Here is a 17,067-nt window from a genome sequence, read left to right on the forward strand (position 1 = left end):
GATTATCAAACTGCTATTTTAGGGTGCTTTGTTCATAGGGGCTCTACACTCATCTACCCATACTCCTTCCTATCACAAGGTAAGAAAAATTTACACTCTGTACACTTGCCACAACTCCCAACAGGGTCTGTGTTTAATACTCATTTTAGGCTGTAGGTCAAAAGAGTATTAGAAAGCTGTGTTATGGGGGCATCTGGGTGGCTCAGTCAGCAAAGTGTTCGACTCTTGATTTTGGTTTAGGTCATGATCTCAGGGTTGTGAGATCATCCCCCCCATCGGGCTACACACTGGGCATGGAGTCCTAAGATCCTCTCTCCCCCTCTGCCCTTCCCTGACCCCCTCTCTCTCCCTCTCTAAAAAAAAAAAAAAAAAAAAAAAAGCTGTTATGGACCAAAAATTTTTCTTCTAGACTGTGAACCATGTTTACAAAACCAGACACTGGTGTGCCAATATAATTAGTAAGATAGGGCAGCCCAGGTGGCTCAGTGATTTAGTGCTGCCTTCAGCCCAGGGTGTGATCCTGGAGTCCCAGGATTGAGTCCCACGTCGGGGTCCCTGCATTGGAGCCTGCTTCTCCCTCTGCCTGTGTCTCTGCCTCTCTCTCTCTCTCTCTCTCTGTGTCTCTCATGAATAAATAATAATAAAAAAAACATTAGTAAGATAAATGTATATTCTGATCCTCACCTCTTCTTTCTAAATTTAATAATTCAGGATTTAAAAAATCTTTTCATTAAAAAAGAAAGTCTGTTCTCCATCTGACTATATAGCTATGATGTCGGTTTTTCAGTGTTAATTTCAAAAATACTTTTCTCTTGTTCTTCATTGTATTAAATATAAAAATTTTGGGGGGTTATAAATCATACTTTTTGTTTCAAGAAATGTGGTCACCATATCTATGGTTAAAATACTGCTCATATCCCTCCCCCCTTTTATTTAACAATCCTTTGTCTTCACCTTGAGAGTATACTTACTATTCCCTGTCTCTTTGGGACAGATAGGCTTGGGCAAGCACCCAAAAAGAACAATATTGGATTCATAGGATGAGTAGTTTAATATAGAACTTATTCTCAGGTTTCAAGTTTTGTTTTTCTGTGGTGCATTGTAAACCCAGGTGAACAGTATAAAAAGAAGACAACCCATTTGTGCCCTAACTGTTAGATGCCATCAATAACGGGGTGAGTTAGTTTTCTACTTGTGTCCATCGGCCTCTGGACTCGGAGGGAAGTCATGTGTGAAGGATGCTCTCCAGCCCCATAGCTGCCCATGGGAATCATCGTAAAGCAGTCTGCCAGAAGGAATGTGTGAGCAAATGACAAACGGTACCTGACTCCAGGGGAAAATAGACTTTGGGAAGCTTTTAATGCCAAGCTTTATAATGTTTAGGATGAAATACTGCATCAGATTTCTCATGAGGATGGAAACGACCTCAGATAAGTTTAACAAAGCATTTTCCAGCAGAAGAGAACATGCTTGAATAGAAACAGAAAATAAGCTAGTACTTAGAGCACACAGAGGCCTTCTTTCTTTACCTGTTGCTGGCTCTCCATACTCTTTCATCTTGACTCCTATTCTATAACTCTCAGCCATGCTCACTTAAAAAAAAAAAGTGTCTGTATGGATTTTCTGTATTAGTCCTGAGAGCAAATAATCTGCCCCATTGAACCCAAAAGTACCCTCATGATCGTCAGTCCACGTGTCCCATTTTTTTTGGTTCAGAAGACATGGACATCACCTTTATATCCACTCAGTCATCAATACCTTTGTTTATCTTCCTTTAACGGACGTCTCATCTCTACCCTGTCCTGCATCCTATTCTCATTTGTCACCATCTCAGCTCAGATCCTCATTCTCTGCCTGGATTAATGCCATTCTTTCCTCCCTATTTCCATCTAGATTGATGAGAATAGGAAAGGTGGAATGGATGCAAGAGACCTTCTCAAATTAAAATTCACACGACCTAGGAGTGGCTGTGGGGAGGAAGGCATCAGTGATATAATTCTTAAAGGATTCCAACCTCATCTGGGTGACCATCTGTCAGGGATGTAGAGAAGAATCCTGCTCTTGATGGCTAAAGGTACTACGCTACCATTTTAATTGCTTAATTTAATTTAATAATTTAATCCAAGACTGCTTTTCTAAGGCTCTTCCCACCATTGTGGCCTGCTCTGAAGTCTGTCTACAATGATCGCTTACATCGTTCTTCTCCATTTTGACACAAAAGCACAGACAAAATGAGGAGGTGGGGATAGTTGTATTTAAGTACCTTCTAATTCCTAAATTCTACAAATTTCTGACTTGCATTGTTAGGAGATAAATAGTTATGTATCTATCCATTCATTCATCTTTTTTCTACTTCCTAATCATATTATTTCCTAAAACTGAGATCTTTTCATGTCTTTGTTTTTTCTTATGGCTCATGAATGTAATACGATAAGAGGAACAGAGCTGTAATTAATATTATTGATCAGGATTCAATAATGAAGGGGAAACACTGAGGGTTCATGATTTATTGATTGATTTTTAATATTTTTAAAAATTTAAATTCAATTTGCCAACGTATTTATTTATTTTTAAATTCCTCTCCATGAATCAGAGTTGACTTGATGTTATTTTTCTCTGTTTGGGATTTTCTATTGGTGTGTAGATACGAAGCTGTTTGATGTATTCAGTGAAGAAATGGGATGAGAGAAGGGAGAAAAGTCATGTCTTAAGGCTTCTTTAAGAGCATTCCAGAATCTATCTTCTCCTGGTTATTTACGTGGCTGAAGTTGATAACCCTGAAATTTGAGCAGATTAGGTTTCATTGGCTTCAATCAACTTTTATATGATGAGAATGTTTTCAAAATAGCCCAATCTGAAGAAAACATGGAGAAAAGCCAGTTTCTTTTAAGGCCTAAACTATATTGAGCTGCACTTTTAGAAGAATTAATAACTTTTTATGGAGTTTACTGTTTCCATTGTAAAAGTTATACATGCTCATTACAAAAAATTTAGAAATAGAAAATAGAAAAAGTGAAAAGTTTTGCTTGTATTCCAGCTACCCATAGGTATCCATCTAGTGCCTACTATATATATATAGTAATGATACTTTTATTTATTTATTTATTTATTTATTTATTTATTTATTTATTTATTTTTTTAGTAATGATACTTTTAGTATGATTTTTTACCTGTTATTTCTAGGGCAGCTTTTAAATGGCTTCATAATACCCCATTTAATTGTCACAAAGAACCTGTGTAATATACTGACTCGTTGGGCATTGTGATATTCTATTTTTCATTATCTTACATAATGCTGTAATGAGTATCTTTGAGCTTTTCCAGTAATTAGGATTAATTCCTTAGGCTAGATTATGCAAAGCGAATGTTTTTAAAGCCTATTATAAATTTTGCCAAATTAGTTTTAGAAGTTCTTCCGTCACTGTGTGTGTCTTTTTCATCTCCCCCTTACCAGTGTGGAATAATTTTAGTTAAAAAGATATTAATTTTAAAGGCAAAAATTGTCTTTAATTTAGTTTTCCTTGATTTCTAGTGATGCTTACAGTTTTCTAGTGCTCATTATTTGCTTGTTGAGTGTTCTGTTTTGTAAATTATTTGTATGTCTCTTTTGGCTACTTATCAGTTGCTAGTTCAGTGGCTTTCATTTTTTAGAGAATCGGTTTCATTTTTTAGAGACTATGTGTTGAACATTAATCTTTGTTATAGGTTTTGAATTTTTGCCTATTTTATTTGGGTTAATTTTTTTCTGAACCTGCAATATTTTTAACTTTTATATAGTGAAATCGTAATTCCTCAACTTTCTTGGCAACTAAAGAAATGCAGGTTCAGCTTAGAAATTTACCTTCCTCCCCAAACACTCACCCCCCCCATATCAACTGAAGATTTAAATAAGAGTGTAATTAACACTTGTGATAAGAAATCAAAACTCTTGGGAAAGTTTTTGGGAAAAATGTTTATGGATGTTTTATTTTACGGTTATAGCGAAACATCCAGAAAAGATGATTTGTGCTTTAACTTTTATTTCCCCAACCGGGGCTGGGTTTCACGATGTTTTACATATAGGAATTAGGCCTTACAACAGCAGTTCTCAACCTGGGGCAATTTGGTTCCCAAGGGACATTTTGTAATGTCTGGAGACATTTTTGATTGTCACAACCTGGAGGGAGTCATGTTACTGGCATGTAGTAGGTAGAGCCCAGGGATGCTGCTAAGCATCCAGCGGTGCCCACAACAAATAATTATCCAGCTTAAAATGTCAGTGGTGCTGCTGTGGAGAAATTGTCATGGAGTTAGTGCTAGTTGAAAAGATTATTTCTACTGTATGAGTGGGAGAGAAATTTAGTGACAATTTTTTTTTTTAAGAGAATTCTAAAAATTCTTTTTTTTAGAGAAAAAAGTTATTTTAAATAACTTAAAATTTGCCATTTCTCTTTCCTTTTTTTATGAGTAGAGCATCCATTATCTTTCACTTTGTTTTCTTCAAGAATTCTAATGACTTCCTTTACTCACCTTTAGGAAATTGTCCAACATGGGGAAGGGCATGTGTACAAGGGGATGGTGGTTGACCCTCCTTCTGTGTGAATTTTCCTGCAGTGGGGACCAGGTTATGGACCAGTTCTGGGCCATGTGTGATCCCTGCTTTCCCTCTTTCTGTCCCTTTCTTGTTTGGAGTGGATAATGTGGAAAGCCATATTAAAAACTGTGGATATGATCTGTTTGCATGAAGCTCAGAGACATGCCATTGCATTTGGGGAGTGCTAGGATTTCCAGGCTGCCTCAAGTCAGGTTGAATGAAGGGAGAGGGGTAAGAAAGGTTTGCCTCAGTCCTGTTCCTTAAGGAGAAACCGACATCCAAGTTTGGGAGAGTCAGTGCCAATATAAAATCCGGAAATAGGAATGAAATAAATAGTAAATAGAAATAGAAATAGAAATGAGGAGTTAAATGAAAGCAAAATTGTAGTACAGAAGTTGTTACAAACTGCATCTAGGGTAGCTCTTCACTCAGAAAACATGGCAACAGCCTTTATTTAAGTATATTTCTACTACACGCGAGGCTCATTCATATTATGTAAAAACCAACCATCTAGCCACCAAACAAGCAAGCAAACAAAACAAGTTCCTTTTGCAATTAAATCTTGAGAAAAATGTAAATAAATTTAAATAAAATTAAATTGAATTCTTTGTTGTAGGACTTCCAGAGCCTTCGATACGACAGTCTGTCCTGGGAATCTAGAAGAGGGGCTTAGAGAATACTGCCTCTACACTCATCTCGACAGCCCTTGTGTTTCCCGGAGCATCTTACAGAGCCGGTGCTGAAACGCTGCTTTGCATTTCTGGTTGTAGATGTGAAGAAAAATGACCGTGTGGATGGGACTTAAAATTCCCAGGCTCCACACCTTGCAACTTCTGTGCAGTCAGGGATGAGGACCCCTACCTAGTGGAACAGGCTTTGAGAATTGCCAACTGGCACTATGTGGAACAGTGTCTCCAAGCCTGTCCATGCCTGAGGGCCATCTGAGTGCTTGTTTGATACTTATTCCCATGTCTCCCTCTTGGAGATTCTGATTCAGTGGGTGGGTTCCAGGAATATGTATGTTCAGCAAGCTCTTCGAGTGATGCTGATGCTCAGGCAAGACTGAGGCACAGCCTGCTGTTCCACAGTCTTCAGTGGTGATGCCTGTAAGCCAAAGGGAGTGTGGCTGGTGGGCGGGGAGCTGTCCAACATCGTACTCTGCAGTCTTGCCTTTCATACTTCTCGGCTCTATTTTTGGTCCTTTGCATGCCTACAGACCTCTCAGTATATATATATATTTTACAAATGAATGGATTTTTCCATAAAGGATTTCTGAGTGTTCAGCAGTCCTTCCTTCCTTTCAGTACCCTCAGGAGTTTATGGGTTTCAAAGAAGTTTTGGAAATAAAATAGATGGCTAGTCATGAGTAGGAAAGGCAAATGAGTGAGGACGGGGAAGGGGAAGAGAGGAAAAAATAAAGAGCTAGAGCAAGATCTCAAAGTGCAATAAGGAGTGAAGACCTGGATTGGACAACAAAGACCTGATGCGAGATAGAGCTTTTCATGTTTGCCAATGTGGCTTGTAAATCTGCAGAGTCTAGAGGTGAACCTCAAATTGGGTAGATCTTGAGGTAGTTGTTATAATGCTAAAATATTGCATTAATCCTGTTGATACTTTTTATCTGATTTCCTTCTAGACTTCTAAAGCCCAAGTCGGCAATTATTTTAAGAAGAGGTCAAACGAGCAGGCCGAAGCTACAAAAGATTATTGCTGTTTTGGTTAAAGCTGCTAGGAGCAGTTATCAGCTAAGTGGTAGGTTAGATTCGAGTGAAGTTAAGAGTCAGAAAATATTTTATTATCTGGGCAACTCCCTTTAAGGAACAAAAGCTATCTTTTTTTTATATGGGGATCAAGAACTTGCTTACCCTGCCAGGTTTGACTGAAAAAGGATCTCCAAATGTGTCCTCTAGATAGAAAATTCTGACAAATTTTCATCCAGCCATTACTCAGCAAACCCTGTGCCTAACTCTCTGTTAGACAGAACAGAGCAGTGAAAGTTTGGTTATGTCCCAGGAGATAGTGCGACAGGGGTGTCCCAGACTTGTCTATTGTTTAAGACAGTTTATCCCCAGGTAAATGTAGCTAAATTCCATACAAAGACACCCTATGGGTCTTGAGTAAGCAGACTAGACCTGAATCGAGGGCACTAATCCACCAAGATACAAGTGGCACAAAACCATGGGATGGGAGGGACCAATCAAATTCCTCCTGTAGAAACTTGGAGTCAGGAAGCTGAGAGATGACACCTGCTGACACAAGAGACAGAAGATGAAAGGTAATGTGGAGGGCTAGGTATGGTAGTGCAGGCTGGGATGGGCTTGTGGGTTGAGCTGAGGTAGGGGAGGCTGGCTGATAGAGAGAGAGAGAGAGAGAGAGAGAATGGAGAATGGGGAGTGATGAGCAGAGAGGAGCGATGATGCTGTGACCGTAGGTTCTCAGAGCGGGAGACAGAAAGAAGAGCTTCAATTTCTGGTGGCTTTTATGTTCCAGTTCCTATGAAGCTCATGTTCTCAGATGCCTGTGAGGTCCCTTGCATCCTTGCAATGATCCCACTCAGTGTGGTCTGACTTGAGGGCATCTCTACTCTTTGCAGAGAATGTGCAATGCCAAGCAGCAAACAGGCAGTTGCCAAGTTGTGCTAAGTGCTGGGATGGGGGAAGTACTATGCGCTGTGGGAGGATCTGGGGAGCACCTGGTCAGGACTGGGGGACGCAGGGAAAGATTCCTGGGGGAGGTGATAGCTAAGATGGGAACTGAAGGACAAGGAAGAGTTAGCTGGACAAACAAGGTTGGACAGCATTAGGGAGCAGCATAGACAAAGGTCTGATAATGAGAGGAAACAGGACACTCTCAAGGAGGAAAAAAAAGTCCCAAATGATAACAGAGGCAATGAGAGTTAAAATGGATGAGATTGGAGAGACATTGAAAGCCTAGTAAATCATATGAAGAAGTTGGAAATTTAACCTAGGGCAGAGGGGGAAGCATGTAGGGATGTTAAGCAGGGGACCTCGATAGAATGATTTGCTCTTAAGATGGAACAATCTGGAGGCGGGAAGACCAGGTGGGAGGCTTGTTGTAGGATCAGCTTATGGCTGGCTACAGGGGAGCAGAGCCCGATCATTCCTAGTAAAACTTTCAGGAGCCTAGTCCCCAGGGTGCTCTTAGCCTTGGTCTGTGAAACTGCGATACAAAGATTGAAGTTCTTTGTTCCTACCGCCGGGCGGTAGGAAGAGCTAGGGTCTCAGTTTCCTGGAGGAGGACACTGAGTTGGGGCTAGGAGTTTGTGAAACTCTGTTGGATGGGGAAGGGGTGCAAAAGGGGAAAGCACATCACACACGGAGAGGAAATGGAATATGAAAGGATTTTGAAGAGGGAAGAGTTCGGGCCTTGCAGGACCGACGTGGTGCTCCTGGAGTATAGGACACCAGGAAGCCAGGCCAGGCAAGTTATTCTAGACACCTGTGTTCCCTGTCCTGCCTGCAGGATTTTAATGAATGTAAAAATGGCCAAGTCACTGAGAAGTGACCTAAGAAGACTTGCAACAATGCAGGCTTTTAGGACTATGAGCGTGGTTTTCCTTAAGACTTGATCTGTCCTGGGTCTCAAGAAAAGTTAGCTATAGAGTCAACATGCTCTTTCCCTCACTCGCCCACCTGTGCCCCATCTCACAGCCGGTGGGTGCAACCCCAGTGCCCCAGCTTGTACATATTGTCTTGGGCTTGATGCTACACTGATTTATTATTTAGGTTAGGTGCCTAATGCTTTGCATAGAACCTTGGCCTCTCACCGTTGTCGTAGAGTGGATTTTTTTTTTTTTGAAGCTGCAGCCAATTTACAGTAATTAATGTGCTAAGGACAGCAGCTGTGGCAGCCATTAATTCCTTAATCTTGGAGTAGAGAGAAATGGATTAGTTAGAGATAAATATAGCTTATGGCATTTTCTCCTGAGAACAACCCTTTAAAAACAGTGTGTTTCTGTTGCAGTGTGTGTGTGTGGGGGGGGGGGGGAAGGGGGCGGGTGGTAGGAAAATGAAAGCCCATTTCCCTTCTTGGGGAATTATTCTTGCAAGAAAGAAGAGATGGGGGTGAGGTGAAATGGAGGTTCATTTAAAATGAGACAAAAAGGCTGACCCTGGGCACCACGGAGGCTTTTGTCTTCGCTCCCAGGACCCCGAGACCTCTGGGTGAAGATTCGCTATTTGAGCTTCCTACGTGCAAGCATCAGATCTCTGCTCTGGAAGCCAAGCTGGGGGAGGAGGGAGGAGGAAAACCAACCAGATTCTCCTCTGTGGAGTGAGCCATTTGTTTTAAAATGAGATGAGAGGTGGCTCAGAGATGTTAATGGAAATCTTTGCAAACACAAACTTAAAGTTTCTTCAATCCAAAGAGTCACTCGGCCATAAATATGTGTGGGTTATTTAGATGCTTCCAAAGGTTACTCGAAAATTGCCTATTTTTCCACAAAGAAGTGAGCTGTTTATTGCTTCAAAAGCATGCCTCAGAGCGGATGCTTGCTTTTCTTCTTTGGAGAAGGAAAAAAAAATATGCTGAAATACGTGCAGTGTTGGGAAAGGTTGAGTGGAGAGCAGAGGTGTGGGGGGCTGAGGCTTTAGCAGGGCTGCAGAAAGGAGGGGAAGAAGCAGGCGACTTGCTCCGCAGGTGGCATTAGCAAGTGCTGGTCTCTTAGCAGGTCAGATAACAGGTCACGGTGAGGTGGACTGTGGGCCCGAGAAGGGCCCTTTGTGAGGGAGTTAGTTTCCATAGCAGAGACTGCTGGGGGCTGCAGAAGCATGCCTCCCTGCGTGCTTCCTGACTGCTACCTGCCAGCAGGGGAGAGCTTGGCTGAGCTCTCCATGGAACCTCATTACTTCATGGCCAGTCCTATTGCAGGGTCACAGAATAACAGGGTCCAGTTTGTGTTCTTTAGGAGACCCTATAATAGAGAATGTTTGCTGACCTTAGGTAGATTTACACTAGATCCCCAGAAAGTGAAGGCCGATGTTTTGTAGTTCAGATACATCTTTTTATTATTATTTTTTTTATTTATTATTTTTTTAAAGAATTATTTATTTATTCAGAGAGAGAGAGAGAGGCAGAGACACAGGCAGAGGGAGAAGCAGGCTCCATACAGGAAGCCCGACGTGGGACTCGATCCTGGGACTCCAGGATCACACCCCAGGCTGCAGGCGGCGCTAAACCGCTGTGCCACCGGGGCTGCCCTCAGATACATCTTTTTGTGGAGCCCTGGTATGGCCTTGCCTGGGATTGAATTGAAAATTAGGGTTGAGGCCAGGGCCTCTAAGTGTGATTGCTAATTGCTGTGGTGCTGGTCAGGGGTCAGGGGAGTGTGGAGGGTCACCTTTTCATGAGATCCTTGTCGTGGGGAAGTTTAAAGCAGGCTGAGAGAGAACATTGGTTGAGGATCTACTATGTGCAGTGCTATGCTAGGAATTTTTCATGTAGTATTTTAATATAACCTCAAAATAACCCTGCAGGGTATTTCCTCATTTTCACATACGGGTGAATTCATTTGCGGGAGGATGAAAGAGAGGGAGATACACACACACACACACACACACACACACACACACACGACAGTGTTGAACCTCCCTACACTGCTGGGTCATGTGACCTCTTAGAGCCCCTCAGGTGAATGTGGCCAAGCATCCCAGTTCCGCACAATAACTTTGAATTGGGAGAGTCAACTGGCGTGTTGGGCTCAATGCCACCAATGCTCAATGCTCAATGCTTTGGAAATGCATCCAAGCCCTTTTAATAAGTTCTTTATAGATCCTTGGATTCAGGATCTATAAAGAACTTATTAAACTCAACAGCCAAGAAACAATCTGATCATGAAATGGGCAAAAGACACGAACAGACATCTCACAGAGGAAGACATCGACATGGCCAACAAGCACATGAGAAAATGCTCCACGTCACTGGCCATCAGGGAAACACAAATCAAAACCACGATGAGATCCCACCTCACCCCAGTGAGAATGGGGAAAATTAACAAGGTAGGAAACAACAGATGTTGGAGAGGATGTGGAGAAAGGGGAACCCTCTTGCACAGTTGGTGGGAATGTGACCTGGTGCAGCCACTCTGGAAAACCGCGTGGAGGTTCCTCAAAGAGTTAAAAATAGACCTGCCCTACGACCCAGCAATTGCACTGCTGGGGATTTACCCCAAAGATACAGATGCAGTGAAACGCCGGGACACCTGCACCCCAAGGTTTATAGCAGCAATGTCCACAATAGCCAAACTATGGAAGGAGCCTCGGTGTCCATCGAAAGATGATGGATAGAGAAGATGTGGTTTATGTATACAATGGAATATTACTCAGCCATTAGAAACGACAAATACCCACCATTTGCTTCACTGTGGCTGGAACTGGAGGGTATTATGCTGAGTGAAATAAGTCAATCGGAAAAAGACAAACATTATATGGTCTCATTCATTTGGGGAATATAAAAATTAGTGAAAGGGAATAAAGGGAAAGGAGAGAAAATGAGTGAAAATATCATGAGGGTGACAAAACATGAGAGACTCCTAACTCTGGGAAATGAACAAGGGGTGGTGGAAGGGGAGGTGGGTGGGGAGTGGGGGTGACTGGGTGACAGGCACTGAGGGGGGCACTTGGTGGGATGAGCACTGGGTGTTGTGCTAAATGTTAGCAAATTGAACTCCAATAAAAAATAATATAAAATAAAAAATAAAAAAAAGAAAAAGGAAATGCATCCAAGGCCTTACGGCTGTGCACATCACCTTCCCTCTGCCCTCTTCCAGGGCTCCCCAGCAGCCTGCAGAAAGCATGGTCCACACTGTGGATCAAGACAATGGGGTTTCCTTTTCCTCTCCCAAAGCCCTGAGGATGGAGACCAAATGGAATCACATAGTGTTATGATTTGTACACTAACTGAAAAATTTATGACTCTTGTAAAAATATAGACGAATATGTTGTCTGCTGAGAACTGAAGATAAGATATAAACCAAGTTATTGGCAACATTTCCCATGGGTTCCACTTGAGCGAGAATGAATCATTCATTGGCTGTTCATGACCACAACCACCACCAATCTTGCTGCTTTTAGAAACTGGGGGGAAAGTTTTTACTACTGTTGCAGGAAATGATAAAGCAAATTAATTTTGAATCCACACAATGCCCAGCATTTTTCTTTGGTATGGCTTAGATTTGGGAGTCTGCGGACAGGCCTTTCGAACTCGTCCAGTCAGATATTTTGAACCTCTTGGAGCATCCTCTTGCTTAGTCAGGATGATTTCAGGTCCTGTGTTTTATCTTTTTTTTTTTTTTTTGGCCTCAAAGCCTGACTCAACTTGCAGGGCTTTATGCAGAGGAGTTTGTTTACAACCCCATTTAATAAAGCTGGCTATAAATTTGGCCCATTTTCACGTTGTCAACGGGCAGTATAAGGGTTTCATTGGAATTCAGTTTTGATCGTTAAAATGGATAGAAGATAAACTGCTTAGCAGCTCCTCACAACCACATAAATTGGATGTCCAACAGTGCAAAACTCCAAAATGCATCTTTTAAACCTGTGAAAAGAAGCATGAGAGGCAGAATTTAGAATTTGTTTCAATCGAGTTGACACTAATCCCAGACACAAGGGAGTGTCCTAGGTACTATTTATTTCTTTGAAAATTGATATGTTATGGCTAAAACCAGCTGATAGCTCTGGAAAGAAAAGCTAACACATTTGTGAATTATCCTTGAGTTTTTGTGCTTTACTTTAGAATTGTTAAAGTCATGCCTGACTCCACCAAGAGAGCTTTGACTGACTTTGGCTACCTGCTAAAAATTCAATAAAGTAGGGGCATCTGGGTGGTTGGGCTGGTTGGTTAAGTGACTGATTCTTAGTTTTAGCTCAGGGTTGTGATCTCAGGATCCCCGGATCGAGCCCCACGTCAGGCCCTAAGCTCAGTGGGGAGTCTGCTTTAGATTGCTTTCTCTCCCTCTCCTTCTGTGCCTTTCCTGGCTCATGCATTAGCTAGAGCTCTCTCTCTCTCTCTCAAATAGATAAATATTTAAACAAAATCAATAAAGTGAAATGTAAGTTACAAGTAGTTTTGTATATTGATGCTAAATAATGATATTGATATATATGCTTAAAAAAACAGTTTCTTCCTTGATGTGTAAATGGATCTTATAAATGTGTTGTTTCTTCTTTATTAGAGGTAAGAAGTTTCCTTTGTGATAAGAGACAAACTTCTAAGCAATTTGCTGCTCGGAAATCTATAGTAGTTAACTATGCTCAAACTATGGGAAAATATCCAAATTTCCTGTCTGGCTCAAGGGCTTACCTTGCCAACTTCAACAGCAGGACTCCTTGGAGCTACCACTTCCTGTGTGGACCCAGACTCTTCCAGCCTACAATGTTACAGGCTTTCATCTCTAATTATATACCTGTCCTCCAAACTTCCAGCTGAATCTGACCTCTTCCATGATTTTGTTTTTTCTCTCTGTTCTAGATGAATTCCTATTAGCAAATATTTATATCACTTGCATGTCACAAAGGATGAGCTCTACAGGCTGGTACTGAATTAGTAAGGAACATAAATATTAAGCAAAACTCTCAAACTTCCTCTATGGCTATTTCTAAATTAAACCTAAGTACCCATTTGGTAGGTTTTTTGGCAGGGCAGTTGAATAGACACTCTATCTTTCTCTTTTCTGTGGGGTCCCCAGGCTTGTTGTGGGATAGAGTTGACTTCATTTCCCCGCATTCCCCTTTCCTGGATGATAAGTGGGGTTGTTTCTGCGAAGGAGCTAGGCATTCCAGTTCTGCAAATCCTCCTGAATGTCTTCCCTCAGAGGTTTGGCTTTAGAGAAAAAACACTAGAAGGAGTTTTGCTGGCATCCTAGGTTCCTTCCACTGCAGTCTGGAGTACTCGTTCCTTTATTCTTTGTCTGTCTACATTCTCAAAGGATGCGTCTAGAAGTTGGGTCATCTCTCCCAAAGTCTTGGCCGGCTGAAGTCCCTTGATTTGGTTACTTGGCCCAAGTGGCACATGGTTACCTTAGAGCTGCTTCTGTCTTCTTCCATCTCCCAAGCTGAGCTCGGCTAAGTTTCCAGAGACTTCATATGGATACTGCAAACTCTTTGGTGTCTGTTGCTGCTGTCCAATTTTGTCCTCACAGCACTATGGCCTCGATGAGACACTTAACTTCCTAGTTAAGGGACTTACCTACTAACCTAATAGGACTTCTGACTCTTCTTTACCTTGGTTGCATGGTTGCAGGGGTGGGGGGGGGGTGGGACTACCTCCCAAGAGCTATATTCTTATTGAACAGATGAAATCCAGCAGCATCTCTGCCTTTTGCCAGCTTCTTTTTTCCTTTTGTGGGGATGTCAGCAGGGAGCTGTGTCACATCTTAGCTTCTCCTTTTCCCTTTCCTAGGGTTTGTAGTTTACCCTTGGTGGCATTAATGAAGGTTCTGGCTGGCCTTAGACGTACCCACACCTTTCAAAATCCATACCTCCATCATTATCTGTGTGGTAGATGTCCTAAGGTTTCACACCAGTCATGTTCCTACTACTTTATTTGACATGCTTGCATCAGTCTGGGGGCCTTCTGTGAATGTCCTTCAAATTGCCCAACTGTGTGTGTGCATGGAGGCTCATGAGTGTGTGCACTGGTATAGTCTCCTGTCTTCAACTGGCTTTGTTCCATAGTTCCAGTCATCCACATGCTCCTATAGAAATAACCCCAGGACATCAGTGTGGTCTTTGGAAGCAAACCCACTTGGGGTGGAATCCCATCCAATTATCTACTAGCTATGTCTTCTTGGGCAAGTTCTTTAACCTTTCTTCTCTTCAGTTCCTAATCTCTAAAATGAAGATTATGATTGTAGCCACCTCAGAAGTTCATTATGGGATTAGATGGGAGATGGCAGATTAGAGCTCACTGCAGCATCCAGCATATATTAGTTATTATTTTTTTGGCCAGGTGTGTGTGTATGTGTTAATTCCTACAGATATTCATGATGATAGAGTCATCACCCACTGGCCTGGTTTAGTCATTCAACAAATATTCTTCAAATGCTTATCATGTGATCTCTGTTCTAGGCCCTGGGATAACATTAAGCCAAATCAAATGTGGTCCCTGGCTTCATGGAGCTTATAACCCTAGTGGGAGATACAGACATTAATCAACTAATCATAAACATATGTGTTTAACTGATAAGTATAACCTATTCTGAGAACTAAAAGTATATGATACTAGGAGGTTATTTAACAGGAACAGTTGGCCTCGCTTGAAGGATGGTTACTATAAATTAAGTGAAAGCAGAGAGATCTCTATGTGTAAAGGTCATGTGGCAGAGGTAACTATAATTTATTTGAGGAATTATAAGAACATCAGTGGGTGTTGGAACTCATGGAAAAGTAAGGGATAATTCTACGAAGTAAGACTGGAGAGGTAGGAGTAGTAGGTAAAAAAATGGCTCCATCTCTTACTCCCTGTGAATAAGTTACCTTGCTTGGCAAAGGGACTTTATGGAAGTAATTAGGGTTAGGAATCTTGAGATGGGGAGATTATCTTGGATTATTTGGGTGGACCCCAATGTGATCACAAGGGTTCTTGTAAGAGAAAGAGGGAGGCAGGGGTGTCAGCATGAAAGAGAGAGAGAGAGAGATTAGAAGATTCTACACTAGTGGTTTTGAAGATGGAGGAAGGATGCTGCAAGCCAAGGACTTTTAGAAGCTGGAAAAGACAAGGAAACAAATTATCCTTTAGAACCTCTAGAAGGGATGCAGCCCTGCCGAAGCCTTCATTTTAGCTCCATGAGACCAGTTTTGGACTTCTGACTCCTAGAACCATATGTTTGCGTTGTTTGAAGCTACTACGTTTGTGGTCATTTGTCCTATAGCAATAGGAAACTGATGTAGTAAGTGGGTAAGGCCCAGGCTTGTAGGTCAAAAACACTCCCATTTAGAGTGCCCTTGAGACCACCTAGAGGTAAAGAAGTAGCTAGGGTGAGCATGGCAATCCCGAGTTATGGGTAGGGGTGGGTAAGCTTGGGAACTGAGAAGACGACGTGAATCTGAAAGGTTGTGAAACATGGCAGGATATTGTGCCCATTGGTTGTGAAGGACAGAGAAGCGGCTCCATCAGTGAAGATCTGAGGGTTTTGAGACTGAAGAGTGAGAGGGCAGTGATTCAATTCGATTAGAGTACATGAAAGGGAGCTAGAGAGCACAATAGGTTTCTCGACAGCAGGTGGAGTGGTTGGGCTGGAGTTAATGGTAAGCCTCGCTTCATTGATGTTGAACTTAATGCACTGATAGAAAAGTCAAATCCTGGGATCTGGGGAAACATGGAATGATGACAGAGGAATAGATCAGAGTTAGGTTAATAGGATGCTTAGTAGAGGAAGAGTTGAGGTCGAAGATGTGCTTCTGGAAGACGAAGTTGGGATGTGAGCTGAAGCGATGAACATAGACGTTTCTCCGAGATAGCCTAAAGACAGCAGACAAGAGGGAAGGGTGGGTAGCATTCACTGAGCACCTACTCTGACCAGGCATTAGAGGACCTTTTATTTTTAAAATATGTATTAACTAGTTTAACCCTTATAGCGCCCCTCCATTCTGTCCCTCTATTACAACATAGTGTTAGCACCATTTTTATAGGTGATAAATACAGAATTAGAGAAGTTAAGTAATTTGGAGATAGTCCATCAGCCAGTAACGGTCTTTCACACCATGTGCACAGTTAGGGGAAGGGTAGCTGCTCCTAAAGGCAAAGATAGGAGCAGACAGAGGGAGGGAGAGAGATACCTGGTGTGGTGTCATTGAAGCCGAGAAGCAGGAGAGACCTACGGTGTGGAATAGTCTTTGTAAAAGATTGGGCAGTCAGAATTCGGAATTCAGAATCCTGAATGACTCTTTGTTGGAACCCAGCCTCTGGATCGCTGGGTATTAGTAGCACTTTTTCTAGAAGTCTGTTTCCTTGGGGACTGGCTCTTTAGTTATATAATGGCGGCTAATGTGGTGTCTGATATTTGGTGATGGTCAACCACCGTGTGTGTGTGTGTGTGTGTGTGTGTGTGTGTGTATGTGTGTGTGTGTGAGAGAGAGAGAGAGAGAGAGAGAGAAGGAAAGAAAGAGAGAGAGAGGGTGGGGGAGAGAGGGAGAGAGAGGGAAAGAGAGAGAGAGAGTGGGAGAGAGATGGAAAAAAAGAGAGGGTAGGAGAGAGAGGGAGAGAGAGGGAAAGAGAGAGAGAGGGTGGGGGGAGAGGGGGAGGGAGAGGGAAAGAGAGAGAGAGAGAGAGAGAGAAACAGAGGCAGAGGGAGACACCATCAGAAAAATCATGGCTCACTAATCTCACAGGCACAACTGGTCTTCCCAACTAGAAAGTACGGTTATTGAAGAAGCTTCTGATTTTGAAGATGCCACACCTTCCCAGGAGTATTGGTTATAATTTTGTGACAACCATTGAGGGAAGTATTTGACTTCTGCCTCAGAAGTTTCATGGTC

At 42.2% G+C, this 17,067-nt stretch overlaps 1 long non-coding RNA gene across 1 annotated transcript; it reads right to left on the minus strand.

Annotated features, from left to right (window-relative positions):
• Positions 1-11,864: 11,864 nt before the first annotated feature.
• On the minus strand, positions 11,865-16,457 carry LOC140611653 (uncharacterized). The gene is made up of 2 exons (XR_012012741.1): positions 16,369-16,457; positions 11,865-12,127 (listed from the first exon to the last, which is right to left on the minus strand). It is a non-coding gene; the product is annotated as an uncharacterized lncRNA (long non-coding RNA).
• Positions 16,458-17,067: the final 610 nt, after the last annotated feature.

This window comes from Canis lupus, chromosome 20 (genome assembly GCF_048164855.1).
Source record: "Canis lupus baileyi chromosome 20, mCanLup2.hap1, whole genome shotgun sequence".
NCBI lineage: Eukaryota > Metazoa > Chordata > Mammalia > Carnivora > Canidae > Canis > Canis lupus.